This window comes from Ischnura elegans, chromosome 1, assembly GCF_921293095.1.
Source record: "Ischnura elegans chromosome 1, ioIscEleg1.1, whole genome shotgun sequence".
In the NCBI taxonomy this organism is placed as follows: Eukaryota; Metazoa; Arthropoda; class Insecta; order Odonata; family Coenagrionidae; genus Ischnura; species Ischnura elegans.
The window spans coordinates 74836359-74863028 of record NC_060246.1 but is presented as its reverse complement, the minus strand read 5'-3'; the positions used below and the strand labels follow the sequence as shown (position 1 = coordinate 74863028).

Here is a 26670-nt window from a genome sequence, read left to right as displayed (position 1 = left end):
CGATGCATTAGGAAAAAGTATGTAAACCGTCTCCCAAGATCCCAACTGCTTCACCCATTATACCTAACCCAGTGTTACTTCTAAGTAACATCAAAAATGTTAACAATTCCTACTCTATTTAGGAAATATCAAAAATACGTATTATTTTGTGGTGTAAATTGTAATGACGAAATAATCAGCTGCCACAATAATTATGGATGACTGTTTAATTTTCAAGTTATCAAAATGAAAAATCTTGAAATTTGATTTCTCCCAAAAGTAGCTCTGGGTTAGACATGGTTAACACCGGCCGCTACGACAGAAAAAAAAGAATCCCCCCAAAAAAGAGAGAAAAAGAGCGCTGAGGAAAACACGAAAATTACATACGCGGACATAAATAAATACACATTTTGAAGCACTACTCAACATTTCCTCACCAATCATCGTGATCCTTGAGCTTACCTAAGAAAATCCAAGATCCTACCGTTTCCGCACAAGATACGGCGTAACGTGACTCAAACCTTTTAAACCGTAAATAAAAGGCATCAAAAATACATTTTCACCCGAAATATACCAAGAACTAGAAGACAGCAAAACATAAGATGGCCCATCAAAAATCGGAGCGGCAGTTTAACTCAAGATAATACACTCAGAAGAACAATTCATGTCAAAGCATGAATCAACGAAAATATTACATATACATTTTTTAAAGGATGACACTCCTTTATAAATAAACTTAAAAACGAGTTATTCTTCAACCACTCCCTTCACTAATGATCACGAAACCACCATTCCAAATCCTATTTAAGTCTCATACTCTGCCTTCAACACAAACACACATTTGCACTTCAATTCTTATTTTGTTTATCATACGACTCCTATATGACAGGATAGTAGGCGCTAATTAGTGGTTTGAATAGCTAGAGAGCGATGTACTCGAGACAATGCAAATGGAAGGGAAAATGCCAGCAGATAAGCGGAAGACCGCAACTCACGGGGCACACAAAAAATAAGCATGGTGACAGAACGGGATGAACCGCACTGAATATCAATGAAGGAGAGTCCTTCGAGGCAAAACAATGGAATGACTACGGTGTTTCTACGTACCGTTGCGCGCGCACAGCGATACAGCAATCGGTAAGACAACGTGGATATTGCGTCAAGTAGACTCACCTGAAAAAATACAAAGACAAAGGAAATTAGCATGAGAAATGTGGAAGAAAAAAAGTACAACAGCAATCGAAGTCAATAACCCCTTCTGAGTGAGACTTCTCGCAAAAGATTCACCGTGCGGTGTAAACTTTTAAACACTTTTTCAGGCTATTAAAGAGGAAGAACCCCATTAAAATTGGGAGGACCCCATAATAGCCATAGATATTCCACATAATCAACGGTTAACGGCGAAACAAGCCTCTAAACAGGGAGTCGAACATTTACGTTCAAGGAAGTAAACATCAAACCAATAACAACATGTTAGCAGGATAACACTTTGTAAAGATACATTTCTCCAAACAGATGCAATAAAAACGACCCATTGAGGATGATGGCATATTCAGGATCGCAGCCTTTACATGGACTTCAAGACTGTAAAACATCCCTTTCACAATGGAAATGAAAATGTCAACGATAAGTAAATTCTTGTACGCTCAAAATTTGCACGGATGATTACAACTACATACGTTTCCGGGTGACACATTTAAATCCGGACATAGTTGACAACCCATTATAATATTCTTTAAGACCATAACGAAGTAATATACTTGAGTTCATATTATCATGAAGTTTACTCAATATGTTCCGCTCACAACATATCCTACGACGCGACGCGACGGTGGATGACTAAATCCGAAAGAGGAGTGGCCATAGCGAAGATGCAAGTGCAATGTACACTGCAATCAAGGGAGTGGTCTGGAGAATTCCAAATGAAAGGCAGATCGATAAAAATTCAGAAAATTCCATATTCAACATTTCGAGGTAACTAAGGAAGATGCTAACGCAACCTCTTGTATTCAAAGAAGAAATAAAATGACATTAATGAGGAGAAATTACACAAAGCAAGAAATATATCCAAAATAAGCATCAAAGGACTTAATAAGAGTCATAAAAAAAGATTGATAGGTAAGTTAAACCAGGATTATACCTTGTTATTGAATTCACAATGCTGGTTATTGACACGAGGATATCTGACGACTGAAGATAACATGCATTTAGATACAACCTTTAAAATATAAATAAATCCAACGATTTCTATCTTTTTGAGGGCCAACCAAATCGAGCACATTTCAAACTTCTTCCAGTGAATGAACCTCAGTACACAGCGAAGCTGCCAAAAAATACGCACGCTGAAAGACTCAAGTGGCTTATTTCCACCAACCATCTGTTCTGAGGCATTTACTAAGACAGTTTTCATTATTCATAGAATTAACTGCACAGAATCTCAACTCAGCCCAACAACCAGCATTAAACGGTGAGCAAAATAATTTTCACAATATTCTCAACCTCGTTAGTTGAAGATACTTCCATGGTGGGTGGCATATATTTTACCAACGGATGATCCCAAACTCTTACGGGAGAACTGGGGACTAATTAAGAAAGCCCAATATATTAATGAGCACTGGGGCGAGTAACAACAAACTCAAGGCTAGAATTCCTTGTGGCGAGTTTCCAGAACACGGCGAGCGGAGGCAACAGCGGCCCAGCATCACGAAAACGAGTAGGACCCACTCTAATTAATGAATCACTCTCAACTTATGTTTTCTAAGCACCCAAGCTCTTGAACTGAAAAAGAATTGCATACATCTTTTCTTCACAGTCGCGGATTTTCCATGAAAGAAAGTTTAAATCATCAAGGGAAGCGGTTCAAAAGGATGAGAAGAAATAAGTGAGCACATTAACCCTCTTAGAGGTACAGAAATTTGGAAGTTCTAACGAAAAGTGCTAGCGTAAATTTAAGAACTTAATGGAAATGGAACTTTAAGCACTCAATGGAAAAATAAAAATATAGTTACCATGTTAGATATCAATGTAATGTTTTTTAGTTCCCAAAATAACAATTATTTGTTCCTTATAATGTTCTGACTTATTGTATGAGAGATACAACAAAATGTATCATTAATTTATGATTTGAAATCCGGTCTACGCCCGAGCCAATATATCGGCTCAAAGCACTTTTCTCCCGTAAAGCAAAATCCGATAAATCGGCCCGTGACTCTAAGAGGGTTAATACTCCAATTACGAACTTTCTAGTCTTCAATATAAAATTATTGAGATTGAATTTAAGAAAAACAAATTCCCTATTGTGCATTCCCAAAGGTGATCCACCGGCTTACGTCGGCGTTTAAGGCAGCAGGCTTTTTCTTTGAGAAAGAGAGCTATTCTTTCACAATTTTACCATTAATCTCACCCTACCTCAACCCATTATGAAAATGGGACACGATCTCAACCTCCTCATCCCTCGTTTACTTAGCATCCTACCCTCACCGCAGGATTTCCATATTCCGATGCCCACCACTATAATCTTCAGACATTTACCTTATCGATAGTTTACCCACCATTACAAGCACCCTCTCCAACATACTGAACATTCACGTATCTTTCCCCTGTTCACAAGCCTATTTCTATCACTCTTCCTCCCCCCTTGGGGCTTAACTTTCTTTCACTTTAATGTTTATCAAGTGGGTGGAAACCCTGAAAAGATTTACGGGTAATAATCTCGGAGAAAGCTTCACATTCGTCCTCGGAGGAGAGGGAAATAACATAGAATATCACATATGACATGGTGTCATCCACAAATACAGGTGATTTTCCAATAAAACAATTAAGTTCCGGGTTCCCAACCGAACGCGTTGGTACATTACTACAGGCTTTTCCAGGTTTAAATGTTCCCCGTCATCTGGTAGACCATTTCAATCAAGCGAAAGCACGAGGTGAATTCTTCATACAGTCCAGCTGTTATTCCATAAATACGCGGAAACAAAATGCATGTATTCAGGACACACTGTGCGCTGGACACAGCCTCTGACCTTTCCCAATGACCAATTTATTTTTATTATTTTATTAAATTTATCTTCATCATTGGAAATAAATGGATATTATTCAGTCTCTAATGGGGGCGTCCACGCAGAGTATGGGGAATGAACAAGAGGAAGCGAAGGCAAAGACCTCGCCATCATCCCTCCCTCCCCCACACGGAGAACGGACGTGAAAAACGAGCGACGAAGAAGCGAGGACATGTGAGAAACGTCGCAACGCGGGTTGAGGACAGCCTCGGAAAGGCAGGAGAGCGTGTTCCTCGGAGCGGGAGGATGGATGACCGCGGATTCCCGGCGGACGGCGGCGACGGATGCCGGGAAACGAGGCGCGACCGTGGCGGCCAGAGACGAGACCCAGAGGAGTGCAGCGAGGAGGAGAAGCTGCAAGTGTGGCGCAGCGGAAAAGCACGGCCAACGGTCCATTTCCAGCGCCCCCAGCTGACGGTAGGGAGGGACACAAAGGCAGAGAGCTGCCCCAGGTATTTTTGACCTGGAGAGGTTTGGATAGAAGGGCTGGAGCACGAGTGTATCAAGGGAGCGAATCGGACATTAATCTGCATCACTAAACTTGGATAAGAGCTCCGAGTTTGTTGAAGCCTTTACCTTTTTGAGCGAAGAGATTATAAACATCCAATCTGCATATTTAAGGGTTGATATGCCGGTATGACATTTGGTGTACTACTTAGCCCTCCTTCACATATTGTCTGATAACTATTCAGAACATACAGGCTTTTTTTACTAAAGAATAAATAACACTAAGCAATGTTAAAACTATAGTCTGAATGATCACTGAAGACTGTATCTTATCGCTGAAAAATATTCAAATAATAAATTTACCTCTTAGTCCTCTCATAATTATGAATTCATTCCCTTCCGGCCGATAAATATAGCGACTCACCAAAATTCCATCTCTCAAAACTCAAACACGTCCTTTCCGATTTCCTAATTCAATCTAAGCACAGCGCGTAAACATAGACCTTTATATGCATGAGCTGCAGTAATTACAGCCGTATTATTACAATTACCATAGCCCGCATTAGCAGGTGCATTTAACTGATCGAAATATGAATACATCCTTCTTTGTTCAGCGGGGGAGGAGACCCTATTTTATATCGACATTTATTTTGATTTCTTATACATTCCGTTGTTTATATTTTAATTCTCCCTGGATTTTGGAGTAAAAGGCAATTTATGCTATGATTGCAATTGGAAACCTAAGTTTTGTAATATGAGCTCACCATATATTCACAGTAGGAATAGATGTTTATAAACGAGTATATTTTACTTCAGCAATAATTTAGGCCTGGTTACACGATGCATCAACACGTACAAGTTAATGTACGTTTGCGTGAATGATTTTGGTGGACCGAAACGGTACATGTACGAATGCATGAACCAAATTAAAACAGGTTCTATTTTCGGTGCATGCATTCGCACAAGTTGGGTGGTTACACGGTGCATTTTGGCGTTCATTCTCACGTTCATGAATTTAGACATTAACCCGTACGTGTTGATGATTCGTGTAACCAGGCCTTGAGAAGAGTTTGGAGCGAAGAGAGAGTGAAGTGTGAAGACAAGATGATTTGCGAGAATAAAGAGAGGGGAGGCGACCCCGGAGTGGCCGGAACCGAAAGCGTGTTAACCGCCAACGTGGGTAGTCCGGACTTCGCCACCGCCGCCCACCCCCGGGGCACACCGCGCGGCGGCGGCAGAGGCCGGGGGCGGATCACGGAAGAGCCCCGCAGGGGATGGCCCAACAGGTGGATCAATCGGTGGTCGCTAAAGAAAGGAAATGACGGAGAGAAGGGGTGGGCGGGGCGGCGGGATGAGATGGATGGGGGAAGGGCCAAACATAAGGAGGGTTGGGGGAGGTGCTACTCGATAAATTGGCAGAAAAAAATATTGCGGGACTTGTACGAAATGGAATCCATCAAATAAATCAAAGGGGTTCCTCGAGCACTCTTTGCTTGCGAGGGAAAAAGAAAGAGCGCTCGCGGAAGGATGAGGGGAGAGGAAAATAAAGACTTACGAGCATGAAGAGGGCCAACTCAAATTACACGCACTCCAACTCAATTTCTCTTAAAGAAGTTATCGCCGACACTGAAGCTTACCAGTGGGCGTCAATCCATAAATGGAACTTCAGGGAAATATTGTTAACGGGAACACTTCCACACCGGATGCATTAAACCACCGTTCCTCCTAAATTTAACCGCAATACCGCTCAAAGATTCTTTCATAACAGTTTTTAACAGATAGTGCATCAATTAACGTTAGTACAATTGATGCGTTACATACAATGAGGCGTTTATAACATTCGCTAACACACGCCCAAACGTTAGATCAATTATCAGGCAGTTTTATCTTACTAAGCATCTAAATAACTTCCATTTTTTATCACAGCTGAGACAAGTTAAGGCCATCACTCGATTTGCATAAAATATTACTAATGCCACGTTTGATTATTTATTGATTTACTGTTTGTTTTGTGGTTTTGTTCATATCTGCGGAATTTTGTTTGAATATAATTGACATTGGCCTTTTACTGGTTAAAAAGGTTGCTGAAACAGAGGCGGGCGGAAGCTGAGATTTTACGCTACAAACCTTAAAATATTTTAAATTTTGAGGGTCATAATCAGTTTTTGGTGGCTGTTTATTCTGACTAGCATAAGAGCAATAGGGAATTGATGCATTTTACGTAGTGAACATATTAAAAAGAGATATCCTGAGGCTACGCCTAGATTATCTTCTAATTTTCACGAGATTCTTAGCATATAAGCTACCGGTATTCAATTAGAATGCGCATGGGAAGATCACGCGTGCTTCGGTTAAGTACTGCGTCCGTATACACTGTACCGAAATTCTTTTTTGCTTACAAGCCTGTACGTCCGATCCAATCCAGACGCACGTCCACCGCGGGCCATTACATTCACGGTAACTAATTGGGAAATCCAAGACGGCCGAGTGCATTCGATTCCCCTGATGATTCGGGGAACACGACGACCGGCTCGAGTTCAACCGCAGAACGGACTAATTAGTAGGTACGATACGAATGTGTGTTTCCGTCAAGGGAGAAACAGGAGGTCTGCAAATCCTGACCCCATCCCCCGGCGGGGAGTGGCCGGGAATATTTCGGCAGCAGTACGCCCCCAAGTGTGCCATTCGGACCCGTGGAAATTGCGTGCCAAAGCCTTGGGGCCAACTCGCTCCTCCCGAGTCCAAACGCAAGGGGAGATTGGGTTCGTTGGAGAAGAGACGATATGTCTGCACCCCAGGATTGTCTGAGTTGAAAAACGGGAGGAAGGGTTGTTAATTGGGCGTATCACTCCCTCTCGACCGGTGGTATTTTTTTTTTGCGTCACGTACCACTCGTATAGGTGCTCTATTTCTGAGGTCATCAACAAAAATCCGAAGCCGTTTTTACATTCGAAGTTCAATTACAGCATTGCCTAACAAAGACGCCAAGTCGTATGAATAAGAGCATAACTTCCGAAGGTATACCAAAAAATCTAATTTTATTTCGCGCGATGAGTACCCTGTTGAACTGCTCAATGGTACGTATTGGACACATGCTAGCGTCAATAAAATTTACTCACAAGGTTACGTCTTCCTTTTTTCCATGCAAACTTAAAAAATAGGAGCAGGACTGCAGAATTGACAGGTACTTAATCAATATTCGTGCACATCCGAGGAAAGCATCGCACTCCCAAGGATCAAGCGGTCTCCGTGTACACATGCAGACAGGGAACGTTGATAAGAGCACCCGTAAATCACTACATTTACCTACAGGACAATTACCGCCACCATTGCAGTCGAGATTGACGACAGTGGACACCCATTCGAATACATTCAAGAGGGAGCATGGTGATTTTGTAACGGAAACAACAATTGGAGTTCCATTCGCATCAAAGGCAGCTCAGGTGAATGGTCTTCCAAAGTGGCTGCAATTTTTTTCCTCAAAACGTGTCCACCGAGCCACCACCATCGTCCGCAAAACAAGGCGACGTTGACATCGCTTCCACAAAGCCTATTCAAGTGCATTGAGAAGAGGCATGAGCAAGTTGGTTGACTATTGCGAGAGGCGATCTTCAGCTGAAATCAACCATTTTATCAGATACTTACTAGAATTAACATTAAGAATAAAATCTCACATAAATCTTCTCATCGCTATTCCTCATTTCGCTTAAATCGCACACCTCTCCTAAAAACAAAACAGTCCTCGTTATCCAGGCCGTGTTTGAACCGACATTCTATCCATCATTTGCCTCTACAGGGGATTAATTTTCTTTCTGCTTTCTATTTCACCACGGCGTGCAGAACGCTATTCAACCAATCAGCATGTTTTATGTGGAATTTCGGGAAACAAAGGAAAATCAATCGCGGACCCAAAAAATTATATGCGATCTCTGAATTAGTCGCGTTTTCATTAATTAACTTTTCTAGTGTCAAATGAATACATACTGCAGCCTTTTTTTTCTCTCGACTCATTTCCAGGGATAAAAATAAATAAATAGACCACCGCCTCAGCGTCTTGGAAGCAACAAAACCAAAAGAAATCGATGGTGATGGAAAACTTCCGACGAGATGGGTAGGAAGAGAAAAAATGGAAGCGAAATGACGAAGGAAAAATAAGGTGGGAACCAAACAAAAGAAATCAAGAGGAAAAAACGACCCGGGTGCTCGCCTGAAGGTAGGCAAAACGAGAAATAGTACGATAGCTTCCAGTGCGGTCAGACAAAGGATTTGGCAACCGAACGGACGACAGACAAAAGACGGATTAAGTGCGCAGCCTTGCTAATGCACCTTTCATTGCCCCCGCCAATGAAATCCTCCATGACTCGAATGGCGAGCCATTAAATGAAGGTTGATATTCGCCACCCCACATCATTCCTTCACCAAGGTTCAATACAGCACAATAGGCTACATTAGGCAGCCGGCTTCGTTTACGAGTTCGCTTCGAATATTATGTCGATGCTGCGGAATGATGAGGGCATGACACAGACTAAAGACACCCACCTAATAACATGGCATCTCTATCCAACGAAAAAAATAGGAAAACATTGTACTTGACGAAATAAGCCATTAAGAGGTGGACATGGTCACTGGATTTAAGATTAAGAGGCAAGTAAGACCTAGGACTGCAGTAAAGTTTCTCGGGTTTTAGACCGGTTGATGTTTTCCATGTCTCCCGACGTTTCGAGCAGCGACTTGCTGTTCATCCTCAGGGAATCTTCCGAAGGGGATCATTCGGAAAATACCCTGAGGATGAACAGCAAGTCGCTGCTCGAAATGTCGGTAGACATGGACGACATCAACCGGTGGAAAACCCGAGAAACTTTTCTGCCGCTGATACGCCGGGAAAATCTAAGATCATACAACACCTAGGACCTCTGTTAGCATATACCCGAGCTGAATGCTATTTTTTATAACAAGGACTTGGCTTCAACTTATCATAAAAATTACTATCGCCACTTCTCTCACAAATATGGCGGTAATTTATTACATTCCAAGAAGGCAACATGAATGTTAGTACTTCGATCATTTGGCACTGCACTGACTCTCGAAACGGTTGGAATAATTCACGCCAACAAGAGTAAACAGGATCATAATTCGAATCATTTTCAACGAATAACGTTTTAACCGATTTTCCACAGAATTATTAATAAAAACGACCTTCGTTACGACGGTTGGCTTCATATTTCGGCAACGCTAACCACGCCGAAACCATAGTCGTTTCTAATTAAACTTCCGTGGAAAAACGAAGTTTATACTTCATTCGTCCTAAGTGTTCACCAAATTCCACAAAGTATCGCCGAAAATCGCACACTTTAATACTTCCAAAATTTTAAACCAACAGCGAAAAAAAAACATGGGACAATTTAAGGGATATTTTTGGCCGTAGTGGTATTACTCAAATCGGGAAACTACGCTGCAATGACGCCCTCGCCTCTCACAGTTGTTTCGCGTAAACCCTGTCAATTAAGCTCCAAGTCCTCGAAGAGAGAGAGAGCACGTTATCGCGCGGAGGTAAATAAAGAAAACAACGTGACGGGGGGACTAATAAAAGACTAGACCAAGTAAAGGGAAAAGGAAAGGTAAAAGGAAAGCACTTGAGTGACAGGGCGGACGGAAGGCAGTCCTCTCGTACTCAGTGTGACGAAAGAAGAGCGCTGACGATGTTTATGGGACCGGGGACGAACTAAGCAGCGATAACAAGCCGCCTGTCCGCCCAGTCGACACATGGAAGAGGTAGGGCCACCTCTTTACCCCCACCGACCAACATTACATGCCTTTCAACTCACCTATACAGGACGCACACCCCGAGTGAATTCGGGAACCAAGACAAGGAGGTGACATTAAATGATCTGATAAAACTTATTTCGTTACGCCAATAAATTGATTCTCAACGGTCTCAAATGTCGTCTAAAATGATAGCTAGCGTTGTCACTCACACAATGATCCATGATATAAAAAAATTACTATCAGGGCTTCTTCAGAGAGTAATTTTCAGGATTATTTTAGCTTGATAATAATACTTTCATAAGCACGTCTATGTATCACAATTACAAAGTATTATCTTTTTCATCCTATGCACACGAACAATTATCCCCAAGCTACCGTAATCGGATATTGATATAAAGCATGATAACAAAAGTAACGTACAGAGAAGCAAATCAGCAGTTGGCACGGTCTATTAGATGCATAAGCAGATGTTTTTAACTTTTTTATTTCCCGGCTGAGAAGCCAAACAACCTTATTCTTTAAGTTTATGGTGGTACGGAACGGATTTCTGGTTACCATTTGAACCTACCAAAATAGGCGATACTAACACAGAATAACACGACACTCAGATGTATAAACTTTTGCATCCAAACGAAGAGACTGTACGGTGAAAAAAGACCACTGAAATAGAGAGTACGCAACGTTACGTTTAATTTGACACAGAGCCTCTTAACTTTAAAAGTATGTCAGCGCAACCTCTTATCCGCCGTCAACAATTTCTACCTCAAAATTTTCGCTTGTATATTCCACGGCCAGTAAAAAAATCATTAATGACCGACGGGAGTTGATGAAGAGGCAAAGGAAAGTAGTGGCAAAATTCTCGGTTGCGAAGACAAGCTAAGAGGCTGGGATAAATTCAGGTAACACATGTGTTCTTTCGAAATCGCAACGCCGGACACCAATCAAACGAAACATTTCGACACGCGAGGGATCTGAGAAAACGAATGCAGGAAAAGAAATAAGGCCCGAAGAAGAAGAATTCGACAAAGATGCAAATTGCCACCCACGCGAAAAAGGTTAAATAAAATCCTCCGGGCCCTCGAGTTGGCCCGGCGCCCCGACGACTAAAAACCGTCCGACTTAATGAACTGGGCGCGACTGAAATACGCCTGCACGCCCGTGGAAAAAAAAGGCTACCAGCTCCGCGGTTGAAACGAAAGCGTCACATGGTCCATAAGAACTCGCCTAGTTCAGTGCTCCTTGAAAAAAAAATGCAAATTATACCACGGCGTCCGAGGAGGGGAAGGAACTTTCGTCAAAGGCCAGCCAGAAAGGTCAAGGAAGTTCGAGCATGAGTGGAAATTTACCGAAAGCCTTGTGCGAACGTTCGAACGGTCACTTCACGAGTTGCAAACGAAAATAAGTGATCATACTACTGTCGCACCTCATAAGCTGTGAACAAAAAAATATATGCAAGCCAAAGATTGGATTTTTATTAGAAAAGTCATTTTTTCTGAAGGAAAAATACCGATAAAATAATTTACCCATCACTCTAGCTTTAAAAAATGATATTTATTGACCATAGCTAAAGATTTTAGACAGCATTTTCGCTAAATCGATCGAGATGACACAAAATTACGCTTCGAATCACTGTGGACTTGCGTTTAAGTGTCCCAGGAATAGCAATGTTTTGAATAATTAGATTTTCGTACACGAGATCACAATTTTTATAGATAAATTCTTCTTAAAAGCAATGTTATGCGTTAAATGTACGGCGATTGAACACCAAAAATTTTGAAACCGACTAAAAACGTTGCCCAAAAAATTTATCGACGAAATGTATATATATATACAGGGTTTCTGTACAAATCTCGGGAATTATGGAGCTATACAGAGGGTAAAAGATACGTTACCAAGGAGTCGTGTTCACTGATGTTGAAGAGACGAGTGATTTCATACAAAATAAAAATATTTGGAAGACCAATTAGACCGAAGTAATATCTGCTGACAGTGAAGAAGTAAGTTGTGGCTAGATGACGCCACAATTAGAAAACGCCTAGCGAGTCGATAAACAACTCCAAACGCCTCGTGAACGCTCCTAAATAAAGCGAGCCATTCATACTGATGATCGTTCCCTGGACGTAGTACGCCACGCCACGTTGGAAGCTGGAAGATAATTTGGCGCCGACCCCGAAAGGTGTATTCAGAGCTCGCTCAACGTGTCCAAAGTAGAGAAAGAGAGATAGCAGCAGGCGATGACTACCGGTGGAGCATCAGCGTGAAATTTACGATCCACGGATACACACAAACGACCACGATCTGCAGCTCCCAGAAGAAGAAGCGAAAACCAGTGCATCAGCGCCGCGAAGGGCAAACCAATTAGCACGCGCGGGAAGTTAAGGGTGCGCGTGGGAGAAGGCCTAAAGAGAGAGCGCAAATCAAAGTCCCTTCCTTCCGCGTCGACGCCGCAATCTTTCAATCAGCCCCACTTGGGCATCTGGCCGAGGATCCGAGATTGGGCGAGAGAGGTGGTGATATATTCTACAGAGTACACAGAAGGAGAAACTGCAACAAATTCGGGTGGCGGACACGCGTAATCGACGCCTTACCACGCTCGGAACTCAGTGGCGAATCCTAGTTGCGAACGGAAAGATTATGAAGACTACTACAGATAAACAAGAGGATTATATTTCTTATATGTATTGACCGTTCACAATTATTTTTAGCCTCATACGCCAATTCAGGGGGCAAGCGGGGAGGGCATCACGAAAGTTTTTCCAAGCAAGATTAATAATTAATAATGCCTATCTGCACCGAATCGTGGCACAATACTCTAGTGCATCAGCATCAAAATTTCACTCCCTATGAACGACTCTTTAGTGGACACCAAGGTGATTTCTGCAGTGATGAAGGTTCTCCCACACGTTAGGCACACCATTAGTGCTCACGCGCTTTATTACTAACAGATTTCCAGATTAAGTGCATAGGTGATCCACCCTACCTAAAACACGTGAATACATCCAGGAAGGGTATATTGCACGCTATGTCTTAGACTCCATCCCTCTTTTATCAAGACTACGCTGGCATTCCACCCTATCTGAATGACATTTCGCAGCGGTTTTCGCCGAAATGCAAGGCTTTCACATTCATTAGCCCATGCATCCGAGGCTACACGAGATCACACATGGAATAGGTGGGATTGCGGAAAGAGATGGACACGCTGATAAACGCAAAGGAGGAACTCCTCACTGAATAGAATTGCTGAATGGAAAGATAGAAGGGGCCGACAGCCAGCAACCGCCGCTCCTCGGGACCGGAAGCCCGAAGAAGAGGAGCGTGGAGGAGACGCGCGGTGGAGGGTGGGAAGGCAACTGGAGCGGTGCCAGGCGCACATGGAGCGTTGTTACCGTCCCCCAGGTGACGACGCGATAACAACCCATGTCGCGAGCCGGGCAAACAACACAAATACGGACGACGGATCGGGGGCTCTGTTCGAAGGATAGCATTCCCGGACGCCACTGCGTTAGCAGCATACAACCCTTTACGCACTACAAACTTCTTTTAACACATAGGAAGATATTGACGAGCAAAAGCAGACGTCAACCGATTGGGGTAGCTCCTGATATAGAAACCAAATATTCATTTTTCGAATTTTTCATAAAATTTTTGAACTTTTCATGAATTTCATGAACTTTTACATCATGCATCAGAGGGATTCCTCAGAAATTCCGACACCAATACTCAAGAGGTTTTACTTTGCCTTACTTACTATTAAATTTTGAGGTGTGCACTTTGTTATGTTGAAAACATCTAAAACTATGGTCTACCTATCTTTTTGACCATGGTATTATGTTTTGGGTACAACGCAGGAAGTCCACTCACACGGTTCTTTGACACTAACCAGGGAAATATGGCTCGAATTTTAAGACATTTCAAGAATGGCTGAAAAAGAACTTCTCAGCATAACTCGTTATTCAATTTCATATTTAAAAACTTACGGAATCCATAATAAAGGGAATATATGCAATTAAAAACAAAAGGGAATCTACACATCAATTATCATGGGGCAGATACTAACGCTTGAACGGTTTTTACATTTCCACGTAACTGAAGTACCAACGTAAGAGGTCCGCGTGTTCGGTGGCTTATTTGACGGAAAAAATATAATTGTTATAGGGTGCAATTTGAACATAAAAATTACATTTTTTTACTCTCGGGTATAGCCACTCAGAATAAGAATTCAAAAATAAAAAGCGACGCGGAGCCTAACCCATAGTAAGACCAAAAATGAATCAATTCAGAAATAAAAATTTCTTCAAACCCATAATTAACCAGAGAACCGCAACTCTGTAATCAAAGGAGCTTTTAAATCCCATTATTAAAGGTCTCATGACGTTACAGGTAATAAGGGAAATCGGTTTGATTATCATCAACACCTTCCCACGTTAATTATCCTTCCCGAATTTTTGGTAATGTCGTAATCACTAAAGCCTTCGACTTATATTACGAAATCCATTAATGGCTCCCAGAATATGCCATGGATTGCGTGACTCCAGAGTTACCAGCATATCACGCAGCTGTAAAATCACTCTTTTTGACTTCATTACTTTCGAAACAGGACGAGGAAACCGAACACGCAAGACCTTACGTGGGCAACGAGAGAGCGATGCCTCAGTACTGTCCTTTACACGCACTATTCAAACATGGTGACTAAATATATATTTATCGAGCTCTCTTAGATCGGTTCCACATTACATTTTTTAAAGGATTTGACCTCATTTCTCGTAATGAAATACTTGAGAAAGAGTTTTCAATGCTAATATAAATGATAATGGACAAATGAAATTGAATTTAGACACACCGAGGATGCGATTAGCCATGAAAAAAATCATTTGGTTGAGCCGGGATTCGAACCTGGATGCTACCAGTTACAACACCAAGCCATCTCAATCGAAGGCGAGTATTGTGTGCTCTTCGAAGAGAGAAAAGTTGAAGAGAATTCGAAATTAAAGTCATGGATTCTGCCAAGTTGATAAAGCACTACAAATAGCTATTCGCTACAGGGTTTTTGAATTATTTTGGTCAAGCTTCGCAAACAGAACTTGGCACACAAATACAAAAACCTGGTGTAACAACAACAGAATCATTAATAAATAATTTAAAATGCGCTAACGTAATGAATGTCAAAAATGAGGCAGGAATAACTCCTGGTAAACAGTAACAATTTTACCAAACAGCAAGAACGAAGTTCTCCATGAAGGGTAATTGATAGCACTAAAGGAAAGAGTAAATTTAAGAATTTTCGCGGCAAATAGAAAAATTGGGTACAAATGGTGCGAAAATTCCATGATAAATGAAAATTAAAACTTTCCCGGTATCATTACAAAACTCGGTTTTCGACGGCCTACAATGTCATGAACGCCATGCAATCAAGCACACGGAAAACACTTAAGGATAACAGTACATTAAAAAAATCAGGATCGAAAAGGATAGAATGTATATTTTTTCAGCGCGTAGCGTTCCGTGGCGTCTGCAACAGATGACTCAAAACATCCGATCCCATCACAAGAGGACCGCCGACCGACCGACGACTCAGAGCCCGGCGCTTGGCAAAGATTTCGTGCCGAGATGCTTTCGGTCGTAACACACACAAATCCATTCCAGCAAAAATATCTAGTTTTATATGCTTTGGCCACAAATCCCCGGGACCACGACGATCACGACTTTCTTCAGCAGATGAAAATGGAACGAACGACGGAAGTGGGTCGCAAGCTGAGTTCGAAACATCGATGATCACGCAAAGAGCTGCCGAGAGAATCCTAGCATTCCGATGTTTAGCACCAGATTTGGCGAACTTCATATTTCACCGCTACAATTCTTTTCCACAATTGGATTATCACGGTAAAACTATAAAAATAACAGACTAAACAGCATTGCTTGTAAGTGAAGAACGTACGGCATTCAAAAGGCATAGATTATTGCCGCAATGAAGCATAACCTCCGATTAAAATGGAAAAAATACTACGCCATAAAACTAAAGCAGTATCACAGATGACGTAGAATACTGACAATATATGCAATTTTCACTCGGCAATTTGGCTTTATAATCCCTGCCTTGTCAATCCTGGCGAATCGGCGTCGCGCTTCAAGACGGCAATTGAAGCATTCATCACCGAACGCATCAAAATATTGGCTTTCGTGGATTGAGGAGAAAGTAAAGCGGCGGCGACTTAATTCGTGAACATGTTAACGCGATGAAGTTGCGAGAAGGCTTCTGAGGCAATGAGACTTGATAGAGGAATGAGCCTTTAGACTGCTCTCAGTAGTAGCGATAAATCCCCGTTTCGTTCGCATGACTGAAGATTTCTGACCCCTTCGATGTATTTTTTCTTTCATATTCAATCGATTTCACCTATATATAGACGCACACCTTACAAAATTAAACAAATTTTATCACCAATATAATTCTTTAAATTAATTCAAGTGCAGAAAAAATATATCATCGAATAAAGTAGTAAGGAGGCCAATGACTTGATGGCGATTTTCCAACAGCAGAGCAGAGATTTTCCAACACCTTCCCTTGAGAAATTCAAACCAAGAGACCATGATAATAAGTACGACAAGGGCGGGTGAAAGAGGTTGCGCAAACGTCCAGGCACTCCGCAGAAACACACGGTCACCTTAATTGCTACATTCTAGAAGATGTCAACGACACCAAAGGGACACTCACGCGGGTTCTTTACACGAGACACTGGAATGTGTCCACGTAAAGGTCTCGAAAGTTTGATCTGGCAGAATGGCTCCAGTAGAGGCCGAAAAAGAAGGTCAAGAATGCGAGGGTTTCACTCCCAACGGAGCGAGAGTGGCAAACGGAAGGCGAAAAAAATAATGACTCCGACTGAGGAACTTTAAAGCCATGATGGCAACATTTTACGGACCATATATCCAATTACCAACAGGACAAAACTAGGGACGGTTAGCGTCAGTAAGAAACCAGCACAACGCCACTAAAAACCTTTGACAAATAAGAATTGGACCACAAACGAGAGTTTCATCAAGGACATGGTAAGATTTGAACAAAACATTAGAAGACGACATTATAGTGAAGAGTTAATAGTAGGTAAATACCGATAATTAGCAGTCCAATGTTACAAAATAAATGAAATTTTCTTAAATCCAACGGGAATGCAAGAACCTCGTTAAGGTCTCTCTACCCTCTCTATTACATATTCGTTAAATATTTCGTCTTATTCATCTTTATCCGTCCATCCAACCCTCAGACCGCCAGGGCCAAAAACAACCACCCACACAGTATTCGTAATAAGAACTTGTGGACGAATGAACTCTCAAGCGTTAAATGGTAGAAAACTTATCTTCATGGAATGAAGAAAACAACTTTATATCATGACGCACATGAAATCACAAATTGGCGAATAAATTCTCTTATAATTAAGTCAGGCTAGTCCATAATAAATCAAGTCCAGCTAGTCCAGTCAAAGAAAGTATAAAGGCTAAAGTTGGTTTACTTGGAATATTTATTTATTTTCAACTTCCCCGTAAACAGCGCATGGAGGCCTTTACAACGGAGGAATAAACAAAGCACCGAACAAACAGCCATGCCCTGGATAGGGACCACCTACCCAGGCGGGATTCGAACCCGCCACCTACGGTTCGGCTGGCGAAGACTTTACCCCACCGTCACCGAGGCCGACAAAAAATGTTAATAACAAAGGTCTTTCCACCTTACCGCATACAAACATTTTTCATTCGGCGTACATCCTATCACCCATCACCCTATACTCGATCTCGAGAGGGTACGTTTCTCTTTCATTCAACCAGTGCATACATAGAACAATGATAGCACTATGAATGACTTTAACGAATATTGACTTCGTCTTCCACTCTCTTTGTCAGCGCTGCACTCTCAAAGACCTAGGTGACGGAAGTAAGGGCTCAGGCGAGAACTGCTACCGACATAGTAGACACCCACACTCCCATCTCCGTCACCACCATGCACACCCATCTCATCATCGAAAGCGATTAGGGGAGAACGGAGTGAAAGGGAAGGGCTGGAAGTCCGTCTGAAAGTGAGAGAGGGTCCCGGAGCCACTGGTGCCAAGGTCGAGACTTGGTCGCCCGTCCTTGCGGAGCAGGTGGGAGGGAGGGATTTGGGAGAACGAGAATATTCGGGGCGGGGGTGGGGAAACGGGAGGACCACCAACTGAACCGGAGAATGAGGTGGGCGGGGGGGGGGGGCAGAAAGACGGGTCCGAACTATAAATATAAAGCGCTTACGGAAGGGGAGGAGAAAAAGGGGTCCGGGATGTGAGGGAGGATAGTCTCTCTCTTCTGGGAGAGAGAGAAGATGAGAGCAGAGACAGAGGAAGCCACACCACCCATCGAGTCCCTGGCACGCGTCCCGGAAGGGACTCTACAACCCCCGCTCACCCCCGAAAAAAAAGGATGCCTCTCACCCGTACATCACCGAGGGCAAGGACATATTCCAGTCACTTCCTAATCCGAGAAATCTACTCTTCAGTAACTGAGATATTCAACTCTGATTGCATAATTACTGATCATGATGAGCAAGGAGAGGAAACGTCCACATCAGTTAGTTATTATAGTTTGTTATTATACGGGACGTTTTTTGGACGGTGTGGTGTGCATGTGGGAGTCCAAATGCATGCTGCATGCTGGTGATTGATCACCCCCTGCCAAACACCCTAGAGGTGGCTCGCAGGGGGCTATTATGTAGATGTAGATCAGATCCGGAGGAGACCAAAGGGTTTGGATGGGGCGAGTACTGAGCAGGAAATGTTAAAATCCGGGCGAGAGGAAAGAATGTTAGGTAAGCGGCGGAGGGCACGGAAGAGTACAGCACTTAACGACAGAATAAAAGGTAGTTGGCCTTCATTGGTAACGAATATGGAAGGTCAATTTGGTAGGGGATAGAGATCAGGGTTTTTCGCAAAATGATCCATGTAAACCTACTTTAACTGTTCGAATTTTTATTAATAAATTGCAATTAACGAAGGAGGAAACAATTCATCATAACTTACATTGGCGTATGCTTCTCAACGGAAGTGAGGCTTGGACAATAAAAGAAGCGAAGAAATCAAGGACGGAGGCTTTCGAAATGCGGTGGAACAGCAGAATGAAAATAAAATCAACTGATTTGGGCGTTACTTGGTGGAACGATGAAATGTTCATGGTGAAACAAAAACCAAGTACTGTTCCACAAACTTTTTCTATTTGCTGTCAACTAATTCCACCGTCTATAGCGTCATTATCAAGACAAACAGTTTGTAATGTGAGGCAATCAGTAATTCCCAAGACAAGTAGGAAAGAACAGAAGTCTCGTGAAAACCTTGATAGAACGACGAAATACACTGATCTCCCACATCTCGAGACATGTTGAAGGCAATTCTCGAGGGACAAATAAATGGCAATAATGGCAAAGAAAGACCGTGAGCAATGTATATGGAAGAGGTAAGCTAAGCATAGGTAAGCTAAAGAGAAGAAATATGTAGGCGTGTAAAGATTAGCTGATATGAGAATTGAGCCGCGTAATCCAATGATTGTTGGCCAGTTATGATGTTTATACAACAGCCCATCTATGTATACATAAGTATGCATACATACATGTATAAGTTCGAGTATGTCAATTTCAGTGATTCATTAGATGGAAATCTACTAAGTACTGTGCTTGGGAAGAAACCACACGTTCTCAGTCACGGTTCCCACTCCAACTAAATAATAAAATTCCCGGTTTTTTCCCGGTTTTCACGGTCTGAATGTCGTCAAATTCACGGTCTGTAGATACGCCATTTTAGATGGAAATATTGATCACGTAACAATCATCAGCCACACATTGACTACAAATTTAATAAACGCGACAGACGCCCTGAGTGCAAACGCAGCAGTGAACGTTCTATCTCTCCCGACGTCACCTATCGTTAGGAAAATGCAGGGCCTGGTTGTGAGCGGGAAAATGGAAGTAGTAGGGTGGCAGGGAAGCGAAGAAGTGTCTGATTTTTCGCCAGGGTTAATGATCACTTTACCGGTTACCAGTCTTCCAATCACAGGTCAATGTGTCGTCATGGCACTTGGACCAATAACTGCCCGTCGAATACACCTGTGTGGATAAATGCGTGGACAGTATCTGCACGTGACTCGGCCTTGAAACATGATCGAAAAATCGATTTTTCTTTTCACCTGTCAATCGCAGTTCTACAAAAAATTTGGAGAGATGTTTAAGGTTTTATGATGATATTCACGGCTATTTCCAGGTTTTTTCACGGTAGACTAAATTCACGGCTTATTCGCGGTTTCAAGGTTTTCACGGTTGAGTGGGATCCCTGTCAGTACAAAAAAAATAGAACGATCCTAACACCACGACACGGGAGGCTTGATCCACACGCTGCGGTCTCTTGGGGGATGGGCGGAGGGAGATTGAGGAGTAAGTGCCCCTCCACTAAAGTTACGGAATGCGCCGTTTTGAAAAATGAACCCCTGATTGGAACGTCTTGAGATAAGCATCGCCGCGGTGGTTAAGAAAGAAGAGCGCGTCTGTTGGCGACGATATCGCGCGTCGGGACGTGAGGGGAGAAAAACGAGTACCCTTTGCAGGGTGTAAGAAATTAAGATGCCAAAGGAAGTTTTCACTGGAAAAATTCAAAGACACGCGAGGGAGGTGCCGAAATTAGGCGGTTAATGTACCGATAACCCAAATGACTCAGGGGAACTACTAGTGCTTTCGTAAGGGTCGGAATTTCTATCTCTCTTTAGGTTACCATGAACTCACCGTCTTTAAGGGAAGCCCTCGCACATCCAATACAATAAACTTTACTCCCGCATGTATGTGCATGGAACAGTGAACAAAGTATCCTTCCTGAGATGTGTGTTAAGTCAGGAGTTAGCCACACCACTTGTCGGACTACTTTACGGAAAGGCAAATGATAAAAATGAGCACGGTTTCGTCTTTTTATAACTAAATATTACTTCAATTAATACTGATCCCATGACGTTGGTATAGTTGTATACCACACTAAAATGACTAATGCTAAATAATGGTGACTAAAACGAAATCTTAAGTGATCAAATAAAGGCAAGAAATATCTTCCAAGACAAGGGTACCTAACTGAGAACGTCCTTTTTCATTCCCCAGCAATAACTCGTTTTCTTCACCGTTTCCCAGCAGAGAGCCAAAATGGAAATCAACACAGACCGGCGCCAGGCACTCATTGCAGCAACCGGTCGGTGACGCAAAAATCGAGGAAAAGTCTGTTTTAAGAGCATCCATAATCGTTAAAGACACGGTTGTCGAAGTTATTTTTTGTGTTCGCCATTACTCAAATAATCTGGCGGCTCTTCAGGTTGTAAAGGGCAAACGAAATGTGGGCATACATAGAAGCCAAGGACCTAATAACTTCGCACGCTCAAAACAAATCCTCACAAAATTATCAACACAAGGAAACCAACATGGACGTTTGAAAAATGAAGTTAAAATTCAGTCAGCTGTTGAGCAAACTTGGCTATGCTATTGAGAGAGAGATGGGTTTATAGTTATGACGGAGGATGAATACGTCGAGCCTCAGAGAGAAACGCAACAGTGGAATTGGAGACCATTCAATTTGGAATTGAGCAAAATCCATCAACTTCCATGTACAGAATAACTAAACCTCATTACTAATTTTATTTTAAGGTAATGCACCACTTACGTACGGTTGCAAGGAGTATTTTGAGATATGAAGTGAAACACTTTGCACTTTCCACATAAAAATTTATTAAACTAGAGTCGACATATTTCGCTGCACTGCTGCATTATCAAGACTAAACCAAGAAATTAACCATACCGATAAATATACACAAATTGCACACTCGCAAACATTTGAGAAATTGCGAGTGTGCAATTTGTGTATATATATTGGTATGGTTAATTTCTTGGTTTAGTCTTGATAATGCTGCAGTGCAAAACATGTCGACTCTAGTTTAATAATTTTTTTATGTGGAAAGTGCAAAGTGTTTCACTTCATATCTCATAATGGATCTCCACAAAATATCTGCCTCATCCATCATCCATCCATTTCAACGAGTATTTTGAGAATTAGCCATCCTGGCCCACCGTCTCGAATTGGACTTTCCTCCACAATTCAAATTAATGCATATTTCATTTAATTTTGTCAATTAATATCTCCTATTCAATACGTCTGCCTTACCCGCCTTCAACGACTCACAGTATAAATACATCCGAATTCATTAAAACGGTGAAAGAAAACCGACTAGGAGCAAAACCCCAGCAGCAATATAAGCAATATTCGCCGAAAAGCGAAAGTTCACCATGCAGCGGGTCTATGCTATCAATCAGTAATATGCCATATTCTCATGCATTTCTATCCTAAACCCTTTCGCACCTAACGATACTCGAAACAAAAAAGGTGGCCAGCACGCCGCGATGAAAGCAATTCAGGCCGGTAGCGGATATAACGAGGGAAGGGACGATAACCACAAATGAATTTCGACAAAGCACTTCAATCCCACCACCGAATGAAAAAAAAAAGACTCCGGCAGGCATTAAAAAGGAAATAATAAAAAGATCCTCTCCTTCCCCGAAGCGGTGACACACTGCGAATCTTTCCCACTCGATCCCGATACAATTAGCCAATGGACCGCGCAGAATAAAACATTCACGACGCTCTCACGTCACCGTAGCGGTGGTTTTAACTTCCATCGAACACACCGCACGACACGGCCCCACGCGTGTACCTGACGCGTGAGCATCGCGGAGAACGGCCGTAAAACAAGAGAATCATCACGCGCGGGCGACGCAAGAGAAGAAATTAAACAAAAAAAAACCTCCGGTGCAGGTGTAACGCGGGTGAGTCGAGAATGGGACTAGGCATTAAAAGTGAGCCTGGGGATAGAAAATAACGTTCTGCGCAAATAACGCAACACCCCAAACGCCGAAGCAATTTAAAAAAACAGGCGCCGCTATGACACTCGCTCGCGAGCACTATAAAATACCGTCCCAATGGCCCGAGAGGACTTCAATCGGATACGGCACGCCCGCCGAAGTAATGCATCCATTAACCCCGGCTAAATTAGAAAAGAGTGAAGTTTACGGGTGTGATAATAGGGTAGGGTTAGCTGGGATGGCGACAACGCCATTAAGTAGGTCAGGGTGGACACGTAGGCCAGAGATTCGGCTAATTAATCAGATTAAATATGTAACTTACCAACAAAATAACAGGGCTATTGATCGAATGAAGATTTTAAAAATCGCAGACTGCGATAATATAACTTTTGCGTGTAACCTTTTATTTATATTAGCAAAATTAAATAGCACATGCATACATAAGTTCAAACGAAACAAAACTTAATATGCTAACCATCAGATCACTCACAATCAGCAACATGGATGCAATATGGAATGAAAAAAACCTTTAAGGCCGCATAAGACCTCCCAATGCTTCTATTCGAGCACTCACAGTTTATAAACAAAATTAAAAAGCAATATGATGAGACTAACAGCACTGCCTGGAAAAATTTACCACCTCTTCATGAGTAAAAACTAGTTAAATCAGCTGGTGATTCAACCCGTTTCGATTTATAGGTAACAACATTACGACCGTACTTCAAAGGATTCCTGGATATGAAAATATTTTTTTTGAGCAAATTTTCTCGAGTCACCTAAAAATAGGGCTCATCCGACCACGTTCGTTTCCTCCTTTTCACAAGGCACTTCAAAAACAAACAGAAAAGGAATATGCCGGCCCAAGGAAAATATCTTTCATCGAGAAAGCAAACGGGGGAAAGCGGTTTAGTACAAAGCACACGTAAATCAATTTAATGCTCTAAAAATATGGCTTTCAAATGCCATGCCAAAATCTCGCTTCCTTTTTCAAGGCAGATTAACCATGAGATGAATACTTAACCCGCATTCCCACACGAAATGAAAATCTAAGACAAGGGGGCAGCGAGCCAAGGGTACACGGAGTTCAAGAGCCCCCAAACCATTTCACGACCACGTTAATTTTCGAGAGACACCATCCGACATTAAAAATGAGGAATTCACTTCGGCGCAACTAATAATATATTAAGGGAGCTCCATAATATATACCGTCACAGCTACTGATAACAGTAAATCCTCGACGGAGACTAAATACCCATGACGATCAACTTTAACCTCCACACATTACATGCTCGAAACGTTTATTAAAAAAAAGCCCCGTAACATTCTCTTGGTTCATAAAAAGAAATATAGCTATGATATAGCTTAAGTTAATGGAACCGGAATGCGACATAATTCCATTTATAACTTAAGAGAAGGACAGGGGGACGTCCTTTTGCGGCATCAGAATTATAGACTGATAAATTTCAAAATTGATGGATACCTCCTTTTTCGCATCTGATATGAACAAGGTTGAGTAAGAGAGGCAGAGAAGGTAACTAGGAACACTGAACCAAATCAAGAGAAGCTTTCTTGATTCAATACGAACATAGCAGTATTTGCCATTTAATACTTGGCTGAGACAACTTAAAACAACAGTCAATGGATTATCTATAAGTGGGGTGATTGATTTAGTATTTAAGAGATAACTAGCTACTTCAAGTAGTGCCCCCACCACAAACTGTAACCAGCTATTAAAAATATTATAAAAAGGGATTACTGGATGAGCATATTAAAAAAAAAGGACGGGTAATCACCCAGGTTATCGATACAAAATATAGAATCAGGTTCAAAATAATAAACAAATAATATAAGAAATAGCTACACCGTTAAACTTTACCTATCCATTCCTTACTATTATTTTCAATTATATTAGAAATGAATACAAATACGGCGATATGAATAAAATTTAGACGTGTCTGTTTTCGCTAGACTCATACTTTCCAATTGTTCGATAAAATTTCTGCCAAAAAATAATTACCTATGTTTGGGAGGAAGTAACCACAGGGTCTTAAGTCCATGAGTTAGCTGATACGTGTTTAATGAACATATTGCACAAATGGAGATGTACACTTGAGGAAAACACATCCGTCAAAATTGAGACATAGTTGACGCAACGAAAAAACGGTCAATTAGGAACGTGACGGATCTACTGGAGATGGCATAACAAACTTTCTGTTCCAGCTTGTACTATTATGAGATATTATGGCTGAACAAAAGAGCAATTACACGAAAATTTCTTGAGAGATGCAAGATGTTATTTGCAGCAAGAGGATACTTCTAAAGCAACTTGGTGACACAAGGTCCAACCAAGTGGGAAACCACACTCACGAGGGAGAAGAAGGGCTATCTGAGGATGACCCAAACCGACGAATTACCGAAGTGACGTCAACAATACCGCAGTGCCACCAACTTGGCACCCTCGACAACTTCCCCAGAGGAGAGAACAAAACTACGGGGAAACAGGATCACGACCGAGGCTTCCACATTCCCCCGGCGGGAGCACCGCAGCGGACACATGCTATGATCATCCTCAGAGAGTGAGAGAACCCGCAACGTCCCGAAAATCTTCTCCTTCGGGGACATAACTCATCCCGGTCAAAAGGAAGAGGAGGGATGGGAGTGTGACTGCTGCCAAAAGGCATGATGGGAAGGGAGGAGGTGTCGGGCGAGAGGAAACAGTGTGGAGGGAGGAAGAGTGGTTCCAGGAGGAGATAAAAGAAGAGAGTTTGGCGGGAGAGGGGAGGTTGGATAAGGCCGCTCCAGATGTTGCTGTTACTCTCTCTTCTCCTCCCCTCGCCTCTCTCACTTCCTGCCTCTCCCCTCCCCCCCTTTTCCCACAAACACACTCCCCTCCCTTCCGTCTCACTGTCCTTGCAGACATGAGGAAAAACCACGAGATCCAGCAAGCACGCCCCCTTTCGCGAACCGTTTGGAGGATCGAATACGCGAAGAGCATCACGAGACGAAATCATAGGGTTTGATACGTGCGTAGTTTGACGCCATTGATATGTCTCACTGGCCAAGAATGCTAAGATTGATTAGACGCAGCTCTCCACTCAATTCTCCTATCAGCTAATCTAGCAAACCAAGTGATGCAAAAAGCTAAAATAATCATGGGATGAAGTACTTGTGCAAGTTTAACGCCATTGATATGCATTACATCATCATCAACGGTCAACAATCCTTAGACTGGTTTGATGCAGCTCTCCACTCAATTCTCTTATCTTTTCACACAAACGTATTTCTTCTCTTTCACATCCTTCTATACCTTTTCCATTTATTTCATTCGAGGTCTTACTTTTCCGTTCTTGCCATTTACTCGTCACTCGACGATTGTCTTCATCATGGATATGCCTTACAAAAATGACAAATAGAAAGAGATTCATTACCGAATAGGTTAATTAGATAACGTAGAAGCATTAGTATTTTTCAAGCATGGCAAAATTCTACTCTGTTCTATACTCTCCTCAAATCCATTTAACTACACCG

At 42.2% G+C, this 26670-nt stretch overlaps 1 protein-coding gene across 3 annotated transcripts in view; it reads right to left on the bottom strand.

Moving 5' to 3' along the window:
* Positions 1-26670, bottom strand: part of LOC124163639 (polypyrimidine tract-binding protein 1) — a 973136-nt gene that overhangs the window by 879453 nt on the left and 67013 nt on the right. Inside the window, exon 2 of one of the 3 annotated variants that reach the window (XM_046540700.1) lies at positions 1087-1152. The exons of the other annotated variants lie outside the window; for them this stretch is intronic. The gene's annotated coding sequence lies outside the window, so the exon portion shown is untranslated. The remainder of the gene's footprint in view (positions 1-1086; positions 1153-26670) is intronic. 3 annotated transcript variants of the gene reach the window in all.